Genomic DNA, 24,710 nt, shown 5'->3' with positions numbered 1-24,710 from the left:
GACAAACTTATATCGCATTCAAGTCCTATAATCCAAAATCCTATATACCATAGACAATGCTCCCTTTTTGATGTATCTATCCTAAACATTCACACCGACCTGAGTATTGCCTTCGTATCCGACTTAGTCAAAAGTCGTTAGCTGAATTCCATTCCAAACTAGCTCCCCTCATTCTAAAATGCTCATCTAAGCCCTCTTATTACCCACTATTCCCACTAACCTGAAAGTTTTCATTTGCGTTTTGTTTAATAACCATTACAAATGCCGTTAAAATCGGCATACTTCTACTACACCTGGAGGAGGCTAGTATCCAAATAATAATCTTCGAATAGAGCCTGATATAGCGTTCCCTGAGTGAATTTTTACATGTCGAGGCAAAATAATAAAGCCACTATTGCAGATGGACATATATTCAAATAATTTTGTCGCAATTATTTTTTCCCAAAAATTGTATTCTCAATTTTTAAAACTATGATTGTTATAGGCAAATGACATTATACTTTAATAAATTAATTCCTTACTCAGTTATAATACCCTTTTGTTAATAAAGTTACCGGGCGATATGTAGAGTATTTTTATGTGATAACTCTTATGGGCGTCGTTAGCATTGTTATTGGCTTTATATTTTTATAACCAATAAACTTTTCAAAAGTTTGTAGACGCTGCCACTAATATTAACTATAATCTCACTTTGTCACGAGGTTCTTGTATGTTTTAAAGCTGTGGACCGCAATAACAAAAATTCTACGTCGCTTTCACATTTGGGTCGCTAAAAATACAATATTAATATCCTTGCGCCAAACGAACGTACTGTTTTTCACTTATGGAAGCATTATAATTAAACAAATTAATTTGAATGATCATTTTTTCGGGAAATTTAAAATTGTTTCTTTTCTACCTGAAATATCTTCTTTGGACCTAGAAAAACTCAACAAGCGTGTTTTCCCTGTGAAATCTCAATTTTACAGGATCTCAGCACTTTATCTCACAATACTTTAAGTCAAGGATTTCGATTTGAGAGTCAAAAGATCGAAGCTGTTGCAAAAAAAAAAGCAGTTAGTCCGGAGAATCGGTGAATTAACCATGAACTCCGGAGCATTGCGACCTTTACAGAACATTACCTGAGTACTTTACAAAAGATGGTTATAAATATTGGTTGAGGGCAAGCTTGAAATATTTACTGCCAATCATCTCTGCTAAATAGTAGAGACTATAAGAGCTTAGATGTTCAAACTGGGAAGAGAATTGGCTTCTTTAAAACCTTGTACATATAATAAGGTTGATATAGTTAGACATAAGGAAAAATGCGCGAAATAAAATTTAAATAGCTTGGAGAATTCCTCGCATTTTTCGATGTCGATTTTCAATCATCAGTCCCTTAAGCTTCTTATCCTAGTAATCTACAAATTAATAATCTTAGGAATTAAAATGAAGTGAAACATTACTACCTACCTAACAGGTTCTCTGATGCTCTACATTTCACTTCCCCTGGAGTCTTTGATATTTACTGACCGAACTTTAATAAATGTACTCATTGATAAAAAAAATAGGTTAGCATTTCCAACTTCAGCTTTTGTACGTAACTTGAATTTCATACTCATTCGTTGTAGACAATGTTTCGATTTGAAACATCAAACTTTTTTATCATTTGGTCTGATCTTGGAACAATACGTTGACGTCAATGATTACGTGTGCAAATCAACTTTAACTGTAGGAAATATATGTATTTTCAAACTTTCTTTGCGTTTTGCTTTTTATTAAAAATAAATACAAACCTTAGCAAAATGTAGAATTTTTAACTTCAATTTAAAACAATTTGTATTACTTTATCTTAGTTTTATTTATAAATCACTCTGTATATGTTGCAGAACAGAATATCTGAAACAAAAAATCAAACCACAGCAACCTCAAACTTTGTATTCCGTTCCTGGTTCCGTTCAGGTAACAGCCTAACTTCGTTGACCACAACTGTGACTTAACGATGCGACTTTTCTTTTTTCGAGATTTCCTGAAAATAATGCAAACTTTTTTTTTCGGACTCTATTCACACATTTACATGCTTATAAACTTAATAACTGTTTATCATCCAAATGTAGTTAGTGAAAATTGTACTTAGAAGATTCGTGATATCAATGGCTATCTCATTGTAGCATACTGTGCAAATACTACGATCGCTTGTCAAAACCGGTTCTCACATCACGTGACTCTTCAAACCGTATTTATGTTTGAAATAAAAAAACTATAGGTTTATGTCGTAGCAGTTAGTAATGGAATGAAAAAAAGAGGTTTTTCCGTTTTCCAGCCACTCCCGAAAGAACAGGAAGAATAAGATTAAGATAAGAAGGCGGGACGGGACCTATGCCCCACGGACCGCAGCCACATTGTGCTCTTTCCCTTTGGATCTAGTAGACGAAATTCGCAACGCAATCGAACAAGTGAGAGGCCGTTTACTCCTATTCCTGACGCAATCTGCAAAACGGTTCGAGCTAATAAGCCCCACCTTGTACTGATGCTTCCTGAACCTACTATCCCCCGTAAATAGGCGTGTGATCTGAGTAATTTGATTCCTACCCAAGCACAGAGTCTCTTCAGTTCTTTGTTTACACAGCCAAGGCATTAAAGAATTACTATGTTTGACCCCCAGGACACATCACGCAGTTTTTTTCATGCTCTCTCCAGATCCAGTCTCTGAGAGCGCGCGAACGGCACCCTTGGTGATTCCCAGGGCCTTTGAAAGGAGTTCAGGCTAGTTGATCGGCTATTTCGTTCACCTTAATCTTCACATGACCCGGCACCCATTCTAGCCGAACTTTATTGGGCCGAGCCAATAGTTCCAGGGCCTTTTTACATCCCCAAACCAGGAAAGAGGTAGTTCTGAAGGAAGTAAGGGCCTTCAGTGCATTTTGGCTGTCCGAAAAGATGCAAATCTCTTTACTTCTATGGTCCATTTGCAGCTTTTCCTCAGCACAAGTTTTTAAAGACTTCGGTCTGGAAGACAGTGAAGTATCTCCCGAGAGATCTCTCAATGAATTACTCAGGTTTAACCCCATGCACTTCAGACCCAGTCCCACAGGCCATCTTGGAGCCATCCGTGAACACTTCCGGCACTGTTGTGTCCGGTCTACCCTCCATTCTGTTCTCGATCTGAGGAAACAATAGAGCTAAGCACAGGAAATTTGAAACATGATTTTCTGCTAACTTAAATTTCTAAGAAATCAATTTTCAAGCATAAGCTTCAAATGACTTTTATTAAAAACATGATTCAAGGAAATTTTTTGGAATATTTTTGAGACATCCATGTATGTACTCATACATGTGCAATCAGAAAATTCGCATCCGACAAGAGTAGCTTAAGCTTCACTTGATTTTTCGGTTTTTTAAATATTCAATCCCAAACATACCCTATTGTTTCATAAATTATATTCGCCTCTAATTCGACCTCTCTCTAAATTCAAGTTTCTGTGCAGTATTAATTTCGAACGTTTAACACGATGTTGAAACTGGAAAGCTACAAATAAATAATAATGTTTCATAATGTCTATTGATTGAGATATGTTCCACTCGTTTATTTGACTAAATCGGGCAGAGGAACTGTGATCTAGCGGTCACAGTTTGTGACCATCTACAGTATTGTTTCACTCTGAATAAGAAACGGTATTATTTATTTGCTTACATAAAAAATTAGCTACAGACTTAACATAGTTTAAAACAAAACATATATTGAATCAAGTAAAGTAATGCCTTTAAGGCTGTCTTTTATGTCCAGCTACTAAATTAGAATGGAGGCGATTAAGAAACATAGTTTCCAACAAATTTCTCATTCTCATGTTAACTGTATAATAAAAACCAGGGCAAGACAGGGAACCGAAGCCAGTACTACAAAACTTCTTAGCTTTGCGGGCCTCGCCTCTAACCGATCGGCTTCCAAGGTGCCTTAAAACGAATCAATATTTTAAAAAAAAGAGAAACCAAACAGTAACAAATGATTGATTGCAACATATAAGAAGTTTAATCTTCTAATCTGTACAATCATGACCTTTTCCAATACTGAATAACCCTCTAGCATTCTTTACTTGTTTAGAATCTTATAAAGAAAGGCAGATTAAACCCTTATTCTCTATCCTGGAAGGGAATACCAAGTCACCTAAAAATACTTGTCGATATTGGTTATAATAACAAGAGAAAGGATAAGCGGAGACTGTGTCAGCACCTGCAAAACTGCAATCTGCAAGGAAAAATCTTTGAAATTTTGTTGAAAATATGATGTCCCACTGTTTTGTTTTCTGAAAGTTCATTTGTACAAAAGAGAAACGTTTAAATAAGTGTTTGTTTCAATATTATTGCCTTGTAAGGCTATTTATTAAACTACCTAAACTTATTAGTACCATTAAATGGAGGTCCAGTATTACTCGTAATAACTATGAAGGTATAGGACAGGGCATAACTCTTAGTAGCGTATGAATTAAATTACTTTTTTATCTTTTAAACCGCCATATAAGAGTACATTTTTGTAAAAAGATATCTTGGTACCCTAAGACTTATTGGCAAAAAATAAAAATAAATGGAAACATTGGGAATTAAAAGTAAAATGTTTTGACTCCAGTTTATTTCTTTGACGGAATCAGTGTTTTGAAGCATCCTGACATGAACTTCTGATCTCTACACTGCTTTCTCATTGGTTCCTGGCCTACTACCTTGGAATCTTTAAATCGGTTATAAAGGATATTACCAAAATTTGCCTGGCTTCTTTTCTACCTTCTTAAATCGCGACGAATTCAAGCTGCCTAAATGCTTTAAATCACAATCAGATTGAAATTAAATCATAATCTCAAAAGACTTAAACAACTGGTTTACTCCAAATGGTCTTACCTGGATCTAAAACTACTTTTCTTACAATTATTACAATTTGGTGTTAAAATTCTACAAAAATCTTCATCTAACCAACTTTATTCATTTTTTTTCCAGTACGAACTACAGTTTTACTTACACAATAACATTATGTTATTATAAAGACTTCCATTTAACAAATGTTCATAATCCTCAATTATTTCACATATTTTATCGATTCCTTGTAACACTAACTATATGTAGAGTGCCGCATGTTGAGTACCTTTCTAAAAATACTTCATATTTCTACCTAAGAATATGCTATCCAAAAATCTAAAACACTTCCATTTTCATTTTTGTCCTTTATACAACTGAACAGCTTTATAGATATTATAAAATATGTATCCTGAAGTGCCGCAGAAAAATCTCCGATATTCCTAAAAATGTCCCAATGGTCTCGTAGACTCTTCTCAACTTCTTACCAAACACAACCACAGTCCCAAGACTATATTCCCTACTAACTTCCGCAGAGCCTGCTTTGAACTTTTCTACTTACAGAAAGATTTTGCTGACTATTAAATACAAATTACATTGAAATAGATTTATTCTATAAGAACCAATTAAAAGAAGCTAAATGCTTATTAAATCTCTAAATATTTCTTTTACACTTTTACTCTTTTGCTTAGCAATGTTTTCTTAATTTATTCTTAAATCATAGCAAATTATGTAATTAAAATTAATAAAATTAGTTTGAATGTTAATTTTATAAAAGCTGTTTTGAAACGCTGCTAACACATGTGAAATGGAGTGAGAGAATATTTTTAATTAAGGTATCAATATCGTCGTCACCAATGAAGACCTCCTGAGGTGCGATTATTGCTAGTTGAAAACTTTATCTATTGGTTGATTATTCGTATATATTAGGCATTTTAAAGTGGATTCTGATAGAATGATAAGCGTAGCAACCTAAGGCTCATAGATGTTAGAAATTTCAATTTGTTCAGTTGTACTCGTACTTAATTTTGAATTAGCAAACTGACATTATCCAGACTGTTGGATGTTAGAGGTGCCAATTCAGAAGCGCATAATATCCACTAAACCCACTGTAGCTGCTTAGATGTTTCTTTTAGCTATTTGATCTACCCCACTAATACCTGCAAAGGCATGTTTGATAATTCTTTTATATGCGATTCTTAGATGTAAATTGAATATCCAACTAACTATAATTGTAAACAAATATATTTCCAAGTGGCCTCATTGAACCCGATATTGAAGCACCAAACTCCTATTACATTTATGTTTTATTTAACTATAAGAAGTGTATTAATCTCTTTTAACAAAAAATTACAGTAAGGTACACAAATCAGTAAGGACCCAACATTTCATTAATTCTTCATTGATATCATTTGAGTAATTTTACTGCAATAACTATTCACAGATATTTTTTAGAATTTATTAGATGTCACTGACCATAATGCTGGCTATATTCATACACAAAAGATTTGTTCAAGTAGCACATCATTTAAATTATACTGACTGTAATATTTAATAATCAAAGTATAATTCATAGATTAAAAGAAAAAACATTAAAAAATAAAAGTAATTTTGAGGCTAAAGATTCTACCAGCTATAGAGCGAATATTTCACCACAATTCGGTGAAAGATTCATTAAAAACGGAACTGTACCAAGAGAGTTATAGAGGTTTGAAATTTGAACGTATTTGCAAACCTCCAAAATTTAACCTTCTATATCTCATTAAGGATTATCACTAAAACACTGCTACTTGTACCAATTGTAGAGTACAATTTTGTCTAGAATTGGGTAAAGAAATCATTGATTTCGGATGAATAGATAGAGTGTTATAGAGGTTTGATATTTGAACGTATTTGCTAACCTTCAAAATTAAACCTTCTATATCTCATTAACGATTATCACTAAAACATTGCTACTTGTACCAGTTGTAGAGTACACTTTTGTCTACAATTGGGTAAAGAAATCATTGATTTCGGATGAATAGAAAGTGGGTTATAGAGGTTTGAAATTTGAACGTATTTGCAAACCTCCAAAATTTAACCGTCTATATCTCATTAACGATTATCACTAAAACATTGCCACTTAAAGCAGTTGTAGAGTACACTTTTGTCTACAATTGGATAAAGAAATCATTGATTTCGGATGAATAGAAAGAGAGTTATAGAGGTTTGAAATTTGAACGTATTTGCAAACCTCCAAAATTTAACCTTCTGTATCTCATTAACGATTATCATTAAAACACTGCTACTTGTACCACTTGTAGAGTACACTTTTGTCTACAATTGGATAAAGAAATCATTGATTTCGGATGAATGGAAAGAGAGTTGTAGAGGTTTGAAATTTGAACGTATTTGCAAACCTCCAAAATTTAACCTTCTATATCTCATTAAGGATTATCACTAAAACACTGCTACTTATACCAATTGTAGAGTACAATTTTGTCTAGAATTGGGTGTAGATTCCTTGGATTCTCAACATTACGAAGAGAGATATAAAGGTTTGAAATTAGAACATTTTTGAGAATTTCCAGAATCTAACCTTTTGTATCTCATACTATATTCCTTAACAAAGCTTACTGTTTAGAAGGTTAAGATTAAGTGTTGATGAATCCTTTTTCCCTTAACTGGAGAGATCTTTTTATTGAATGGTTATAGGTGTGATTCCCCAAATCCTTTTCAATCCTTTTAGGATAATTTTTGAGAATCCTCAAAAACAATTTTTTGGGAAAACATTTTGAATAAAATCAGAAGGTATTTTTATGTAAATAGCAAAATTAAATGGGAATTCAGTACTTTCTCTTAAGAGAATTAAGGAAAATTAAACCAAGATTATAGTACTTCATTCTGCCAAATTTTATCAATATCAAGCTAAGATTTGTAAATTTATTTGCAATAATAATTTTGTAAGGTACCTTTGGGCTAATCTGGGGCTAACTCTTCTACAAGATCACTAAAAGACAAATTTCCATAAAATTCCTATTGGTATGACACCTTATTCATGAAAATGGGTCGCGGATTTAGGCGCTACGTTGTTTACAAAAATGGTATCAAGAAGAAGATGATCAACAAGAATATTTTCTGAAAATGCTGTTATTCCAATTTTCAGAAACGTTTTTCTCGAAATCTAATAGATCTGGTTTGTTGCAAAAAAAGGTTAGATATAAAGGAGGATTTGCCCTATATTTACAAGAAAATTTGGGACTTTATTCTTTAATTGATAAAGTGAAAAGAGAAAAGATTATAAGACAGAAAGAGTGTTTTTGAACTTAACGCTTTTTCATGCAGTTTTTGCCGATCAACTCTTTCCTACTGGACAGTTTTAATGTACCTATTAGTGATTAGCTGAGTGATTAGAGGATTAGAGATCCGCCAAGCTAAGAAGAATTGTGGTATTTGGTTCGATTCCCTGTTTTAGCCTTGTTTTTTATTTATTGGTTAATATAAGAAATTAATAGTGGAAGTGTTTTTGCTAGTCGCTTCCGTCATAATTTAGTACTCGGACGTAAAGCCAGCTTGAAAAAAAAGACATTCCTTTACTTTAAGCCCATTAAGGTATCTTGACTAAGATTCTAATTGATTAACTTCAATTTCTTAATGTACGTAGTCCTGTACCTACTCTCTTCAGCAGCCTCTTTAAATGAGCTTTTTGCCACAGTAGCCACTCTGGCTAGTGGTGTCCTTCTGGCCATCTTCCAAGGATAGTAAATGTGAGCTTTTCCCAAATTTATATCTACGCGTACTGCTTTTACAATCACTGCATTTGGTTCTTTTCAGATTATTTATTAAGGATGAGTTGTGATATTTAGAAAACTTAAACGTTAGCAATGCGTTCATTTGTTATGTTTGAGTTGGCCTTGTTACCAATATTAAACATGGAATTGTACTTAACAGTGACATTCTGATCAACATTTCTTAAGATCGTCGCCTACATTTTCGATAAAATATTAGTTTATTATTTGGTCTCTGAATACTGTTTATTTTGTCAGTTACCAAGTAAAAGTGTAGTAAATACTTGCTGCCAGTTTTAGACCGACTGCGGAATAAAATAAAAGCAGGAACTTCCGAAGAAACTCGTAATTATGTCTAATGCAAGAATAAGTGATTATGGCACTAAATGCGAGTATGAAAAATATCAGATTAGGTGTTAAATTATTTATTGGATGAACAGGAATGCTCGCAAAGGGAAACTAAAAACTTCTTTTTTTTTGGGATGAGTTGGAAACAAGATAAAAGGAAATTAACTGATGTGCCCTATAAATAAAGTAGAACAATAAAGGATACGAAAAGCAGAAAACTGTTAATAAAAAATACATAATAAGGGGAGTGTAGAGCAAGATATCTGGGCAGGCGAACAGGTGAGGAAGTAAGCAGAAACAGTTCGGAGAGTTGCGCTGCCTTCGGAGGCGGCTGTTCAAGAGGCGGCAGTAGTTCAGTAGTGTATAGGGCTGACAGGCCAGCGGTTAGGGCCTGTCAGATTGACATGGTGGCCGCCTGCGAGTGTGTGTGATACCGTAGTGAGTGGTGCTTTTTATTTTTTTGGTTTTTATTTTTTATTTATTTTTTTATGTGTGAATAAACTTTTTTTTATATTTTGGCTAAATTTCAGTTTCTTATATTTCTTTTTCTATTTCGGCGATAAATCAACAAAACTTTAACAGGTTATTATTAGATATTTACTAATTCTGTGTTTGTAAAAGCGTAAACTTGCATTAGATGTTAAGCTAATTGTTTAAAAAATAATATTCAAGTAATTATCATTTTCTTGGTTCAGGCCTTCTTGTGAGGAAAACTTGACGGTCTTTTTATTAATTGTTGATAATTCTCATTTTTTAAAAGCAGTAATAAATCTTAAGTTACAGTATCTCAATAAACATCATTCCACAAGAAAAATCTCACTGCTGAATATTACAATGAATCTATGAAATAGAACTACTTCTTTCTCAATAATAATAAATAAGAAAACATAATGGTATTTGAAGTTACTAATGTCTACCTAGAGACTTATTTATGCAGGGAAAAATTATCTGTTTTTTATTTATTTCAAATAGAAAGGAAAAAAAACAGACAAACTATAAACAGGAAGTTAGTGGATGGGTGTAGAGGATAAGAAGACCCGTCAACCTAGTTGGGGTAGTCCATGAATGTGAACCCAGTTCTCTCACTTGTTGCATCCTCAACAGGTCATCATCCTGCAACATAAAATATCTCCGCCAGCTTCCGGCTCATTGCAAACTTTGAACTATCTTTCAGTTACTAGGTTAACATTAGTAACACTTCTTTTTTTTTTGCAAATTGGTAGAATTCACAAATTTTTCTTTATTTCCGTCACCGTTGTAATTCCTTCAAAAAAAAAAAAAATTCTTATAAACAAATTAATACAAAATAAACTTGTAACCGCCAAGTTTTTTTTTTCGTTCATTGTCTAAGGAAATTAGTTAAATAAAAAATGAAATTAGTTTAAAAAAAAGAAAAGAAAAGGAAAATATAAAACTGAAGAAAGCGATTAAAAGTGGAAATAGATTCCGGCAGATGTGCAGTACCACGCAGGCCTTACCATTCCTTGCCATTATCAAAAAATCAATAGGCGAAAACCTTTCATTTTTCCGGAAATGAGTATCAGTAATCATCCAAAATAAACAATTCCTACCAATAGAATAAATATTGTATTCTTTCTTTTTAAATCTCGCAGTTCCAACCGATATTAGGTTTTATTATTATTGGTAATTTTCCATTGTTAACAGTTATCGCCCTATTTTTTCCTTATCTAATGTATACAGAAGATTAGGAGGGAGGTGTTTCCGCGGAATATATTTTTATTAATACTTGTTTTTTTTTAATAAAAAGTTTCATTAAAAATCTGCAGAAATAATTCACATATTTACCACCAGTTGCACCAACTTAACTTTGTTTCTGGCCAACCCATTTTTTTGGGAAGGGGGGAGTAAAAACAAAATTATTAGATTATTAATGTTCTCTACAGCAAGAACTCTCAATGCTAGTCTAATAATCAAAACTCTTCTTCGTTGTCCAAAAATAATATTTTAAAAACTCTCTTCGTACAAAGTTTTATTGTACGTAATTAACATTTTTTCTTTTCAATTGATTTAGTAAGTTTATTTTTTGTATTTTAGGGGGGAAAAACACTAAAGTGACTATACTCTTTGTGAATTGAAAATAAACTGAATGAGAAGGAAATTATACAAAAATAATTGCAACTACTCTTCATGACCACTAATTAAATTCGCTTTTCCTGCCAAAATGCTTTCTTTGAAATGTGACTGACATTTTACAAAATATTTGTGGAAAAATGATTTGCAAAGCCTAGTAAGACATTGCAACGCAATCGTGTCATTAAATAGAATACTTAACAAATTATGAATTATATATGTAGTTGGTATAAATCTTATGTTATAGTATTACAATAAATTTAAAATGTTTATACTACATGTGTACTTGTAAACTTGAATAACCACATGGAACTCATTAAAACTTAATATCTTACATGGAAACAGAAACCAACTGACAAACAAGATTAGGTAAGCAAGATATCAGCGAGTTCTATAGAAATCTAACTAATTGGATCTTCCTGGTCTAATTGTATGCGTTGAATTTCTTATAGATTAATCTAATATCCTTTGCTGTTTTATAAATGGCTGTAACACATATTTGGCTATAAAAAGTAATTATTACTTTGAAAAAACAATCCTTTGAAAATATACAAATTAAAATGGCTAGTGATAGAGGGTGAATCAGTCCTAATTGTGATAGAAGCTCTGGGTTAGTTTTGTCCAGTTTGCAGATTTCTTTTTATGGCTAGGATGGATATCATGTTGTAGTTGCACCATTTAGTCGCTTAGTCTCTAATTAGTCTCTTAGATCTTAGTCTCAAATTTGCATATTTTGTTTTCTGAGGAATTTTGACTTATTTTCCCTTAAATTTCATCTTTCGTTCATGCGTACTCGTCGATAAACAAACTTGAGGAATCTTCTCACTTTCACTTCATTTTATTGTAAAACAAATGTTTTCTCTGAATTGTATTACCATAATTTTCCATTTTATCAATTGTAATGCCTTGTTTGTTCTGGAATGCTCCTTAGCCCAATTCTCTTTCCCTTACCAGGCTCTCCGCAAAAATAACTGCAGTAAAGGAAATTGGTTGAAGCTTTAAGCCTTTTTAAACATCTAGTTTCACGTGACATGATGTAGGAAGAGTTAAGCTGACCAAAAGTCATATTGCCCAGATGGTTTTATATTCTTTTCTCAGCTTTTACACTAAAAGTAGGGAACTATATGTGATGCACATACGCTCTATATATATATGTCCCTAATTTCCTAGTGGACCCCTTTTTAGTGCGGCATGTCTCAATGTTTGTTACTTTTTGCCTCATATATTTTGTTCATATTAGCGGATATGATAGATTTTGTTTAAATACTTGGATGTTTTGACAAAATATTTTATAAGAACTATCTATAAACAGTCAATTCTAAAAATAATTTTCATTGAAACTTAGCAAAAGCATTTTTGAATCGGCAAAACCAATTTGCCAAAACAAAAGTACAGCAAAACACTAGTAAAACTAAAGATATACGACTATAATAATTCTTTAAAGTGAATTAAAATTTCTAAATTAACGATGTAAAAAGAAAGTTTTGCAGAAAGTTTGCTTGTTTGAGTGAAATGTGCGAGAATTACTGCCTCCATGAAAACTTCATTGTAACAATTTTAATCTTTTAAAACAATATTTTTCCTCTAAAAGTGAGTGACTTTGCAACAAACATTTTATTTCATCCTACAACAAACAGTATGAAAGTCGATATGAGTTATAGAGATGAAAATCTGAGAGACGGTGATTGATGGTGTTTCTTCAATAAACTGTTTTAGAGATTGACGGTGTTCGAACATCGTACATTTTACAAACCATGGCGATGAAGGGGCTTCGATGAAATAATTTTTCCTTTAAATAACTAAGATGTTCATTTAGTATTCCATAACTATTAGCTTCTCAATCTATCACTTATCTGCTCCCAAATTATCACACAACATTTGAGGATAGAGATCGCACTCAATTTTTGATCTGGGACACTGTGTAATACACTGCTTGGATTGATTTACACTTGTTCTAGCAACCATCATTACAGTCAATTGTAACGAAGATAGACATTATCTATCCATCTGTCCTGTTTATCGATCCAAACCTTTTTATCTTAATTTTACCCCAAGATTTAGGAATCATCTCTTCGCTCTAACTTTTATTAATTAGTTCTTTTTCATAATACCTCATGATCCAAGAAGGCTAAAAGCGTGCAGAAAAAATAAATTAATAAAACTGGAAAATAACACACTAAATTTCTGCTGTATCTTTTGCGAATTACACCTTCAACACGCCAAGAGAATATTATAGATACTTGTTCAAAAAAACTAGTTAAATTAAAAAGTATTTGTATTAGCCAGCGGAGTCTAGCTGGCGAACTTCTTCCAAGGTTCCTCTATTAAATAATCTAGAGAATTTATTTTTATTTTTAGTTATTCTACTGACTTTTGAAATAAAAACGATTGATTTTCTTCAGAGGCAATGATGATGCATTATAATTTTATTTATATCTTTTTTCAATTCATACCACGCAATTACAACGGTTGGTATTTTGATCAAAACAATTTTAATAATATGCTACTGCTTTAGAGGATTCAGATTAAAAATATTTAAAAAGTTGTTTAGAAAAGTTCCGTACGATAATTAAAAATTCAGTTTGATAAAATTCAATGTACACCAATGCGTTCTGATTTATTCTGAACGTCCAACTTTCTGGTAGAATAGCAAAAGCTGTGAGTTCTTATTAGACAAACAATACATGATGACAATATTTGTGATATTGATGCCGGGAGGCGAGGAAGTCAGTGGAAGGCCTCCTTGATATCATATCTAATATGTCTCACACGCACCTCCATACAGGATCGCTTCCGCCTGTCGTAAATTTCCTTCCTCACAAGCTTCGACAATGCTATCCCTAAAAAGGATCTCTTACTACGTTGTTACGGTTGACTTCTGTCAAATATTTTGGGAATTTTTTCGTTTTTTTTTTTCACTACGAATTTGTTTCGGATAAAAATACATCTTATGTTAGATATTTGAAAATGAAATGTCAAAGGAAGATATAAAATACAAAAAATAAATATTTTTCTTTCATAATACTGTTTTATGCGGATCAATTGTAAGGAAACAATAAAACGGAATGACTGTTTACTTAATTATTTCAAAGTAATGAAACTTTGAAAGGTTGCTACAATTCTCAACATTCATGAGGAACTTTATCTCTGTTCTTGAAAGCTACTTCGATCAGACTTCTTCACTGAGCATATTCGCTATCTTGCATGAGGTTAGATGTGAATCGATTAACCGCTTATTAACTTGGACTTCTTTCGTTTTTGAGAAATTTTTTCTTGACCTGCTTCAAATGTTTCTCAGTCTCAAAGTCCGTTTAACAATTTCTTTTACCGTGGTAGTTACTCTTCTAAGTTACTCTGCAAATTCTTTCTCCACTCTTCTATCATTATTTCTTGCTCGAACGCAAAATCTTACAATAGGATCGGTACGGTTTTACAGATATGTTTCAAAGTTAAAACGTGTTACTTATTCATTAAATGGTGTTCATGTTCTTTTCTTAATTATTATTTTAATAAAGGTGTAAACTTTGTTTACAACAGTCAGAGGAAAAACATGCCTCTGCTTGGTTATCTTTGAATTATCCCTAATTTCTAACTTTTTTTCCTAATCATCATTTGGTTTTAGGCACATTGACTGGACTTCGCCTTTGGCCAGGAGTTAAATCTTCCTGAAACTCGCAATGAAAAAAAACTATTATGAATTCTCACACCAATTCTCACATTTCTCTCACTGCAATTTATGCAAACCAATTTTGCTTTCTTGCTGCACTAAAAAGAGAAGGCTTAAATATTCTAGTGACTCTCCATAATAAATTATACTCTAACACAGCTTTCTAGAATCCCACTGAAGTAAGTGTTCTCTGAGTTGTTGGCCAACGTAAACTACATTAGAATGAATCCGTTTGAGAGTGTCTAGACTACAGAAGTTTGGAAAAAAAATGTTTCACAAAGTAACACTTCCGATTTTGTTAACGATAACTTTTTGCAACACATTTGATACTGATGTACAATATATCTAATAGATATAACATCTATACTGCATACTGAAAAGGCATACTTTACAGATGAGCTTAACAACATTCTCCCTCAAAAAACCTGCTTTCAAGAGTTCAATTTCGCCAAGGTCTCCTGATGACATCGAAAACAAAAATCAAATTTTTACTTTTAATTTTCCAAACCTCTTTTTTTCTCGAACCCAGAGGAGCTTCAAAACGCGAATTATCGGTGACAATCTGCCTAACACAATATTTTCTCTTGAGAGAGAGACGAAGGATGTAAAATTTAATTAAGTGGTTTTTGAAGTATCCTTTTAGTAGGTCTGCTTTGCTTATTTCCTGCGAAACTTTAACGATCAATTGATGTTACGCTTTTTCATCAATATCGATTACGTCAGATTTATTCTGCTTCTGCTCACCTATCGTTTAAATGTAGAAGTTATTTCTTTTTGGTGAAATCGTTTCCTTTGGCAAAAAAAAAACCTCTAAGGGGAAACTAAATGCTTTGGCAAAATATACCTGCACACTAGTCCTGTCTTATTCGCCTTAGAGCAGGAATAACTAACTGCCATCCCATCGAGAAGCACCCTACTTCAGGCTGCTTACAATTATTAGGGAATCCCTTTGATCCTGGCTATCGCAGAGCTTTTTCTGGAAGGCCCATGCACTCTTAAGGCGAATACCCAATCAGTGGATGAAGAGCTACACAAACCTAACCATCTGATAGTGGGTTTCTTTGTAACCACTTTTCTACAAAAAGTGTGAACAATCCAGTCAGCCTAATTAAATTTTATATCGCGACAAATGAGCTACAAAAATCAACTAAATAGGTAAATACTCGTATATTTACTATATGATGTGTCTAATTATTAATTATAAACATGTTACTAATACTTTATTATTTAGATGAAATATTTACTTAAATTCAAGTTCTTTTATCAAGAATTAACCAAATAGATGAAACCAACGGCACTTCACTAAATCCCTTTAGTAATGTTGAAAAATTATAACTAAATTCATTAAATTTGGAGTGCCTGAATTTTTCTTGTAAAACATCAAATTAAACTTTGTGTTTATTAAGCTGTGTTGGCGGGCTCTTTAATATAACTGTACAATTATTACACAAAATGTAATTACTTAAGTAGTTAAGAAGTGAAATATAATTATAAATGTATTACTTTTTGCTTTTTATTTGGTGTCAAATGATAAATGTCAATCAGATACACACGAAGATTTATGTTTTGCGTGACCAAAGCAATCAGCCATATACTTTTCTTTATTATCAACAAACTCAATAAATACGAGATGATCACGTACTAACAAAGAAGATAATTGACTTACGTAGATAGTCATTATTGATATTAGTTGATTCATAAGTTTATAGACATTTTATTAAACGTATTTGTGCTGGTTTGTGAAGTTTTACTCGATAAATGCGAAAAAGAAAAAAGTGCAATCGCACAAGAAGGTTTCGACAAGAGCATATGTATCTTAAAAATCAATCTAAGAGAAAAAAAATGGGAGAAGCACTTAAATAGATCGAAACGATGGAATTCAGAAACTAACGTGGCAAACTTTAGTTGAGCTTAACTTAGGAGAACTTGAATGACAGTAGGGCCGCAGTTGGCAGGAAACACTTGGAATCTAAGTTGGTGCTTGCAATTACTTTAGAGGAGGCACATCTCCTGCTAATCATCAGATTTCGTGAACGGATAAGTGTTTTTATCTAACATTTTTCACTCATAAGCTGAATTAAATTCAAAGCCTACTGATCAAACCCAGTATAGTTCGAAGTATGGCCTTCAAACGCTTAACTAACGTACAGCATTTACACACAAATAATTAAGTAAAATTAAGCGAAATCCGGCTACCTATATTAAGGGATTCTCAAAACCCGTCAAAAATGCCTGGAGATTCGGTTCTTAATCCACACGATGATAAGCCTACTTACTCATCTTAACAGATTTTTCAAAAGCCACTCATCACTGAAAATAGATTGATGAATACAATTCGATCTTCCTTATTAATCAGCTATAATGGTACGAATCTTCAAATTCACAACTCAGCCCCTAAAGAAGCTGAAAGCGAAAGTGGAAATTTATCAGAGTTTATAATAGAAGAAGATTTTGGGGAAGCATGGTGAAACGTAACAACACAAGCTCTCAGATTAGAAGTAACTTATATTTGTTGTTCACACTATTTTACAATATTAAAACTGTCCTTTAGCAAAAAGCATAACGTTAAAAAACACCGAACTTTGACAATTTTTTTTCTCTCTTTCTATAAAAGATAAAATCCATACATTTTCTTTAAAATATAGGGCAAATCCTTGTTCACAATAGTAATTTTTTGTTTGTTTTGTTTGATACCTTCTATTACAATTTATTAAGTTAAATGGTGCTACACATTACTAAATAAATATTTTGTACATGAAAATGGACAGCATAAGGGCCTATAACATCTAATAATTTATAAACAATATCAATTAAAATTTAATGCAATAAAATTACATAAATGATTTTATTGTTGCACAATTTGAATAAAACATATCAGCTATCTAAAATGTTTCTAAATGCCTGAAATTATGAATGAAATGTTGGGTACTTTTTGTCGTTTAATCAAACTTTATCGTAACTTTTTGAACTGTTTTTTTAGGTGATAAAAAAAAATTGAAAGAAATAAACTTGAAATCTGAAATTGAATTTTAGCAACAGTTTATAAATCTACAATTTTTCGCCACAATCAACACAGAGAAAGCTTGAACAGAAAGAATTATTTTCTAGAGAATGAAGAAAATTGATTTAGTGATGTTGGCAGATTGAGGTGTAAGAGTTGATGTGACCCATCTCATCACTTAACTCCCTGTGTTTATTTAATCTTAATTAATGTGATCTCCTTTCTTTCTAAAATCCTGTGACATTGTACAGGATATTTGCTACCAGTGTTCTTCCTAATATCATTGTTTACTAATTTAGAGTTTTATTGATTTACTTTAAGGGAGATTTGATGTTTCTTTAGGAATAGAAAGATATTAGGGATGGTAAAATGTAATGAAGAAATGAGTGGGGAAAAAACGCTATTGAGATCATTATTTTGGATTGCTAAGTAATAAAAATAATTACTATTAAACCAAAATTATTTCGGAAGAACCGAATTTACAGTCGTCACTACTTCTAAGAAAAAAAGATAGGTTTCGCTGATGTCTATGTAGCTTGGTCGACTAAAAAAATACCCACCAGTTAAATTTCTTGTTAGAAGACTAACTAATTTTAAAGGATTTCGTTTCAGTCCAATATTTGCTTTCAGGTTCTCTTGAAATTAAAAGAGGAGGTAATTTTTTTGTTTATAGAATCATAACAGTATTATTATTAAATTGCCTGCAATCACTGCGTTTGTCAATTAACTTTTATAAAAATGCAACAATGTTTATTTCACAAGAAAACATATCAAATCTTAGGCTTCAAGCGGAAATGGTTAGCCGCCTACTTTTTCCTTGTTTACTTCAGATATAGTTTGTTGGAAGGGTTGCTCAGGACATTAGCCTAAACTCCTTTTCTATGACTCAGACGGTAGTCTTCCTCTCATATACCTGGCAGGATCCGCAAAGCAACTTAAAAGTTTTAAACAATTATTTTGTCACAAAATTCACTAAATGGGAGAGAGATGGTGTTAGCTTCCCTCTTAAGTATCACTTAAGGTTAATTTATGGACTCAATTTTTTTTATAATAATAATAGCAACTCTAAACGTAAGAAAATGCGAACTTTTTGAAAACCGCTTGAGTGGAATGACATTTCACTTAATAAATTGGGTGATTTTGATAGATTTTTCCGCACAAAAAATCTTCAGTTGCGGTAAGAGAAGATTTTATTTAACGATGATGCTGCAGTAGACATTTCCGAAAATTACTTTCTCGTATTTTAAAATAGTTACCAAAGTAGGGTTAACATGTTACTTGTTTGCGTTCTGCGTTTAACAAAGTTACAGACGGCTAGTGTAATAAAGCTAGTTAGAAATAATTGCATTTCATTTACGAATTAAAACCACAAAGCAATAGGTTCTTGCGATCGGGTGTTATGTAATAAGTTTATACGTAATATTTCATTAGGACTACCCTTGTAATCATGCTTGGTCGGTTTCTGCTGCATACTTTAATTTGTTACTCAAAGAGATTCTGATTTAAATTAAGACATACTTAATGAACTCTTTACTAAAGACTTTGAATGTTAATTCATATCAATTGCAAGGTATATTAAATGAACTCATAAATATATATAAAGTTTGGTAAATAACTCTATTTTATAGTAGATTAGGAATGTAAATTTACCAGCTCAATTATTTGATTCTCAATATCAGAAAAATATATCCTCTAAGGCTTTAAAATATTAGAGTAAATTTCTTCATCTCTTTGAAAGGTGTGCCCAATCCACTTTATTGTTAGGTTTTATTTTTATGACAAAATGAGCAGAGACTTATTTTAGTGCTTATTTCTTTTTCCCTCACATTTTATTCCTTTTTCACGCTCAATTTAATAGCACTTATTCTTAAGAAGCAAAATAAAAATGAAACCCACTGCAAAGTAAAAACAGAATTGTACTTATATAAATTAATATTATTTTTTTCAAGCTATCATGATAATGATAAGAAAATTCTTCTCCATTTTTTTTTACCTGTAGCCCTCTAAATTATCAGCACACCCTACCGCAGTACTAATGGTACTAATGGAAGAAAGACCGTGGATTCCATGCATAACACATCTAATCTGGCAATCGTAGTCAATATCTGGCAAAATCACCCAGATATTGGCACTCAGAGATTTGCTCGAACTGAGGGTAGGCGGTGGACAATCAATACAACGAACTATTTTGTCACTTTCTAGTCTATCCAAGAAGATGTTAGGTATAGTTTTAGCGAAACGCTAGAGTACTAGCTACGTAAATCTTCTTTAACTCATCGATATGTACCCCGTAACAAAAACGATAGGAAACAGCCTTTATCTAAAATTGCCTTTCCAGGCAATTACTTTAGAATCAGAGCAGGTGATCACTACAACCTCACATGTAGAGTTTGTTCTAGAAGTTTTTGTTCCGAACTTTTAAAGAACAAGCCTGAAGAAGAAATAGTTAGCTCAAGTTACTGTAAAGAAAAGTGGATCTCCCTTTTTGCAATTAAGTTAAAAAAAAATGTTCATTTGAAAAATTTGACCATTTTAAGACTGAGGATCTCACTCTGAAGAACTTGTTTACTCGAATTGGGTTGGAAAGAGAGGAATCTATGTTCAACGCAACGGAAGCTTTGCCATACTGACATACAGTCCATTTAGATAAATGTTCATGTCCATCTTATTGCCTAAGATGAGTACAGGCCTCATGAAGCTTTTTTGGAGAAGAACCAGTAATACTAGCCAAATGATTTAAATTATTTTAATATTTATTAAGGATACCCCAAAAATATTACTTTAAAAATAAAATTAATAACAAATCAGATTTGTCGTAGCTAAAAAAAAATGAAGATGGTAGACGCTGAATGACGGTTAACTACCTAAATAAATTTTGCCCAATCTTTTATAAAGTTATTCTATCTTAAGTTACAAGAATTTGTGAAGAGAGTGATCAATTAGCAGTTTGAAATTGAAGAAAAGCGCTAGGGCATGTTCAACTTTGCAATTAAAGTCTCTTGCCACGCGTTCAATATCAATTAAAACTTGTCCATTTTTGTGTAGCTTGCAGCAATATGTTGTATTTTCTAAAAAAAAAAGAGTAGAACATAACCCTTACATTTTGTGCAAGAAGCAATTTACTGTTATAACCTTTAAGGAGAATATCATTATAAAAGAAAATAGATACAATGCAAATTATAGATTAAGTAATAGATAGGAGGAAGTTACGGTCAGGATGATGTATTCCGAAAGACAGGAAATGTGATGGCTAGTTAAAGCCAGGTCAGATTGTAGAGGCACGACTGGCGCTGTTGTTATCAACAACACCGCTCCGCTATATCGATTTATCTTTTACATCCATCCTTCTACTTCATCCTGCCATTTCCTTCACTACCATTTCTCACCTTCATATAATTTTCTATCCCATATTTAAGCTTGCATAAATTATAACAAGATTTGTACACCATCTGGTATATACCCTGGCCAGCAAGAATGAAGAACGCTGAACGAAGGACGGGCTGAAGTTCGGTTATTTTAGCCAGCAAACTTATTTCATATTTCTTATGCTAACCGAAATTTTAAGAAGTTTCCCTTCTTATATGGTTGTTCCTATTTAAAATGGAAATTTATTCAAGAGAAATTATGTACACTAATTTGCTTCAGAAACCATTGACTTTGTGTTATTTAAAAAAGAATTGACTCAGTGATACTCTTGAACAAACTGTTCCAATCTTTTTGGTTTTGTTTTGTGAAAATTTGTCAAATGTTTTACTACGAAATGCTCTGTGCGTACTTCTGAACAGACACAATATTTTTGGACATTTTATTATTAAATTTGAAAGGACTTAAACTTATCGGAATTCCACAGAGAAAAATCACGAAATAATTACAAATTTTTTTCGTTTCTACTTAAGAAGGGTTCTTCTTTAAACAGGATATTCTAGCTTACACCTACAAAGTTGAGGTGATGAAGTGCGGTAAAGCAAAACTCAAGGAAGAGTTGAACATTATCAACTGAAGAGTTGATGTTTAAAAATATGCCAGGGTTAAAGACTTAAACAGTTAATCTGAAAGCTTAAGCGACTAGCCGGCAAATACCTGTAATATCCTAAATGAATGATGTCTATCGCAAAGCTAGTTTCATTAATTCTGCCCAATCGTCCGACAGACATATTGTAGCAAGAGGATATTTCAGACACGCCAAGCTCTAAGAAGTTGTTGCTGCTGGAATTCTTTTGGGGAAAAATTTGAAGCTGTTCTCAAAAACTTGAAAAAGATTGAATTTAGGCTTCTAAATTAGCACTTCTGATGATTGTACTTGAAGTCGATAAACTCTCAGGTAAGCTGTACTCGAAGTCGAGCGGCAGCCTTCTGGATTCAAATGCGTGTCCAGAGTCCAGAGCACTTCGCTCAGCTAATTCCTTCCTTCTATTTTAATTAATTTTTTTTTTTTTTTTTTTTTTTTTGATGATTTAAGGCGCGTCAACATCTGAGGTTATTGGCGCCCGGAGATTTTTTTTCAGTGCACTGCCGGCCTTCGGACCTTCCCTCAATTATTTTACTTTTTATTAACTTATATCTTTAAAAAACACAGTTTACTGTTTGCTTTAGTCCTAACAATGACAACCGCAAATTGCAGAATAATATAAAATTAATGTTTCACTAATCATAAATCCTAGAAATACTGCATTTTAATTTAGTTAATATAAAATTTTGCAGTTACAAATTTGTTGAAATAAAGAAATGAAAGAAAAGAGATTGCTTTCCTGTGGAATCCAAAGATCCCTGTTCAAATCCAAGCCTGTTGTCTTTAGATTCCCTTTTTCTAGGATCCTAGGACTTTTTTTTTGGTAAAGAAAACACTGTCCGAAGAACGGCAATGCATTAAGAAGGCTTTGGGTACGAATGTTCTTACTAGGTGAAGCAACTTCAATTAAAAAAGAACTAAATTAAGTTCTCGAGGATCAAAATAAAAAAAAAAATTTAAAACTTGCTAGATGGGAAGGTAAAGTAAGGCAGTAGGGCACTGTCCTACTAATGCCATTAGTTTGGTTAGGTGTGAGCCAGTTATTGAATTTACACCGTATTGTTGCATAATAGTGAAGGTGTCCAATAGTTAGGGCCAGTAGTGTTTGAATGGGTAGTTTTTAGCACGGGTTAGCGCTGTTACAGTGTCTTTGCGCACAAATAATCTTTGCTCCTTAATTAAATATCCGGCTTCCACATGCTTAGAAACAAATCAAGGAACACTAATAGTATATTTTCCAAATGGTGAGATTCTTTTATCAGAAGTAGAATTATTTTGTATTGAAAACTCTTGATAAGGCAGTTAATTCTCTATTCAAATACTGTTTTACTTCTTGTATATTTTCGCATTTTGTGCTTCCCGTTACTTGCTGTAGAATGTTTATCAGTGCTTCTATGATCTTGTTACTCTTATCGGTGCAAGACTGAGGAATATAGTCTTGCTGGCTATAGTATTTGATTCTGCTAGGCAAATACACTAACTTTCATATGAATTGGTTGGATTTCAAAAATTTATTATACTATTTTGTAAAATGCGAAAAGCAAAGTTTTTACTTTATAGGTATCACAAAAAACATGTTACTTAACCAGTAAGCTCTCATTTCGACTTAAAATATCCTCATTTACCAATACAATGAGTAATCTTCATGATGCTAGCAAATATTGACCTGTTCATTAATTGCAACCATTATTCATCTTAAAATTCCTTATGAGAACAGAGTGCCATCATAAACATAGAGTATTTTATCGGAGCATTTGGTCAAACAACTTTGGACGCCTCAAATAGTTTCTATTATTCAATGTATGTAAGAAACATTGCGTTTTGATACCAAAGCAACATTTGAGCAGTAATTTTCCAATAACAATGTATGTATTTGATCGTCTAAAAACGTCTTCTTGGCTTTAGCCCCCCTTTTGTTCTAGTATACCACCTGTACAGTCAGTAATTCTACACCAAAGTATACTCTATCGGTTTTGCGTGAAGAGCCATTGAAACTCTCCGATAAAGATAAAATAAAGACACATATCTTGTGGTCTGAAGCATTCAGTCATTTCCGCAGCTCCCAAGATTTTCTTTTCCATTGTAATCCTTCTCGCACATCGTTAAGGCACGCTCCGACTAAGAAATTTATACTTTAGAGATAAATATCTTTATAGTATGTAAGATTTAGAGACCCATGGTATCCGCAATCATTCTCAAATACTTTACAAGTTTCTGTACACTTCATCCTTTACAGGTAAATATGGGTTATCCTTTAGAGTCAAGAGGTAGCACGCATTAAATCACTGTGCTGACCCTTTATGCTTGTGTGACCCCATGCTCAACGGAGAAATGGTTAGACCTCTTTCTCTTATGGATATATAAAAAAATCCGATCCATCTTTTTCAGATACTTTTTTAGAAACGATTTCGTTTAATGTAGTGTATTTCTCCAAACACAGATTTATACTTTTTAAAAAACTGTTACAGAATTGTTAAAAGTTCCTTATTTATTGTTTCAGTTATAATCTGGAAAGTCATTATTGGTTTTTAAATTACAAACAATGTGTAGATTTAATTTCTACTAAAAAGAGCAAATTGGTTTGGTAGTTTTACTGTTCGGTTTTCAGATCTCTGCAGATAAGACATAATCGTTAAACAATATTTTCAAATGACAAATCTGATTCTTCTTGAATTAGATGTTCACATTTCATAGATCGATACATTTTCTTAAAAAAGCTTCCGTCGTTAAGATGCATCATATGATTCTATATTTCTTTTTAGTATAGTTATGAAACCTAGAACGTAAACACGAATGTGGTTAATACATTAGTAAATGCAATGTGTTCGGTAAGATTAGAAAAAACAAACTTTGGTGTTTATCTAATGAGACGAGAAAGTTAAAGGGAATTTAAAAGAAGGCGAATGTTCTAGAACTAAATAGAAGAAGGCGGTCGCTGAATTATAAATAAAGTACTTCAATTCAATTCAAAACTCAAGCGTAATATGCTACGAAATGGAAGTACTC

General features: G+C 32.5%; 1 protein-coding gene across 26 annotated transcripts in view; it reads left to right on the top strand.

Moving 5' to 3' along the window:
- The first annotated feature begins 9,295 nt into the window (after positions 1-9,295).
- cac (calcium voltage-gated channel subunit cacophony) overlaps positions 9,296-24,710 on the top strand; it is a 264,871-nt gene continuing 249,456 nt past the window's right edge. For 11 of the 26 annotated variants that reach the window (XM_074130730.1, XM_074130849.1, XM_074130685.1 and 8 more), the window contains exon 1: positions 9,306-9,518. The gene's annotated coding sequence lies outside the window, so the exon portion shown is untranslated. Of the gene's footprint in view, positions 9,519-24,710 lie in introns of all 26 variants that reach the window. The other 15 variants (XM_074130696.1, XM_074130700.1, XM_074130667.1 and 12 more) reach the window with 7 other exon arrangements.

This window comes from Rhodnius prolixus, unplaced genomic scaffold (assembly GCF_049639745.1).
Source record: "Rhodnius prolixus isolate KJV_2025 unplaced genomic scaffold, Rpr scaffold_1, whole genome shotgun sequence".
Classification (NCBI taxonomy): Eukaryota; Metazoa; Arthropoda; class Insecta; order Hemiptera; family Reduviidae; genus Rhodnius; species Rhodnius prolixus.
The sequence above is the reverse complement of the archived record's forward strand: the minus strand, read 5'-3'. Positions and strand labels throughout refer to the sequence as shown.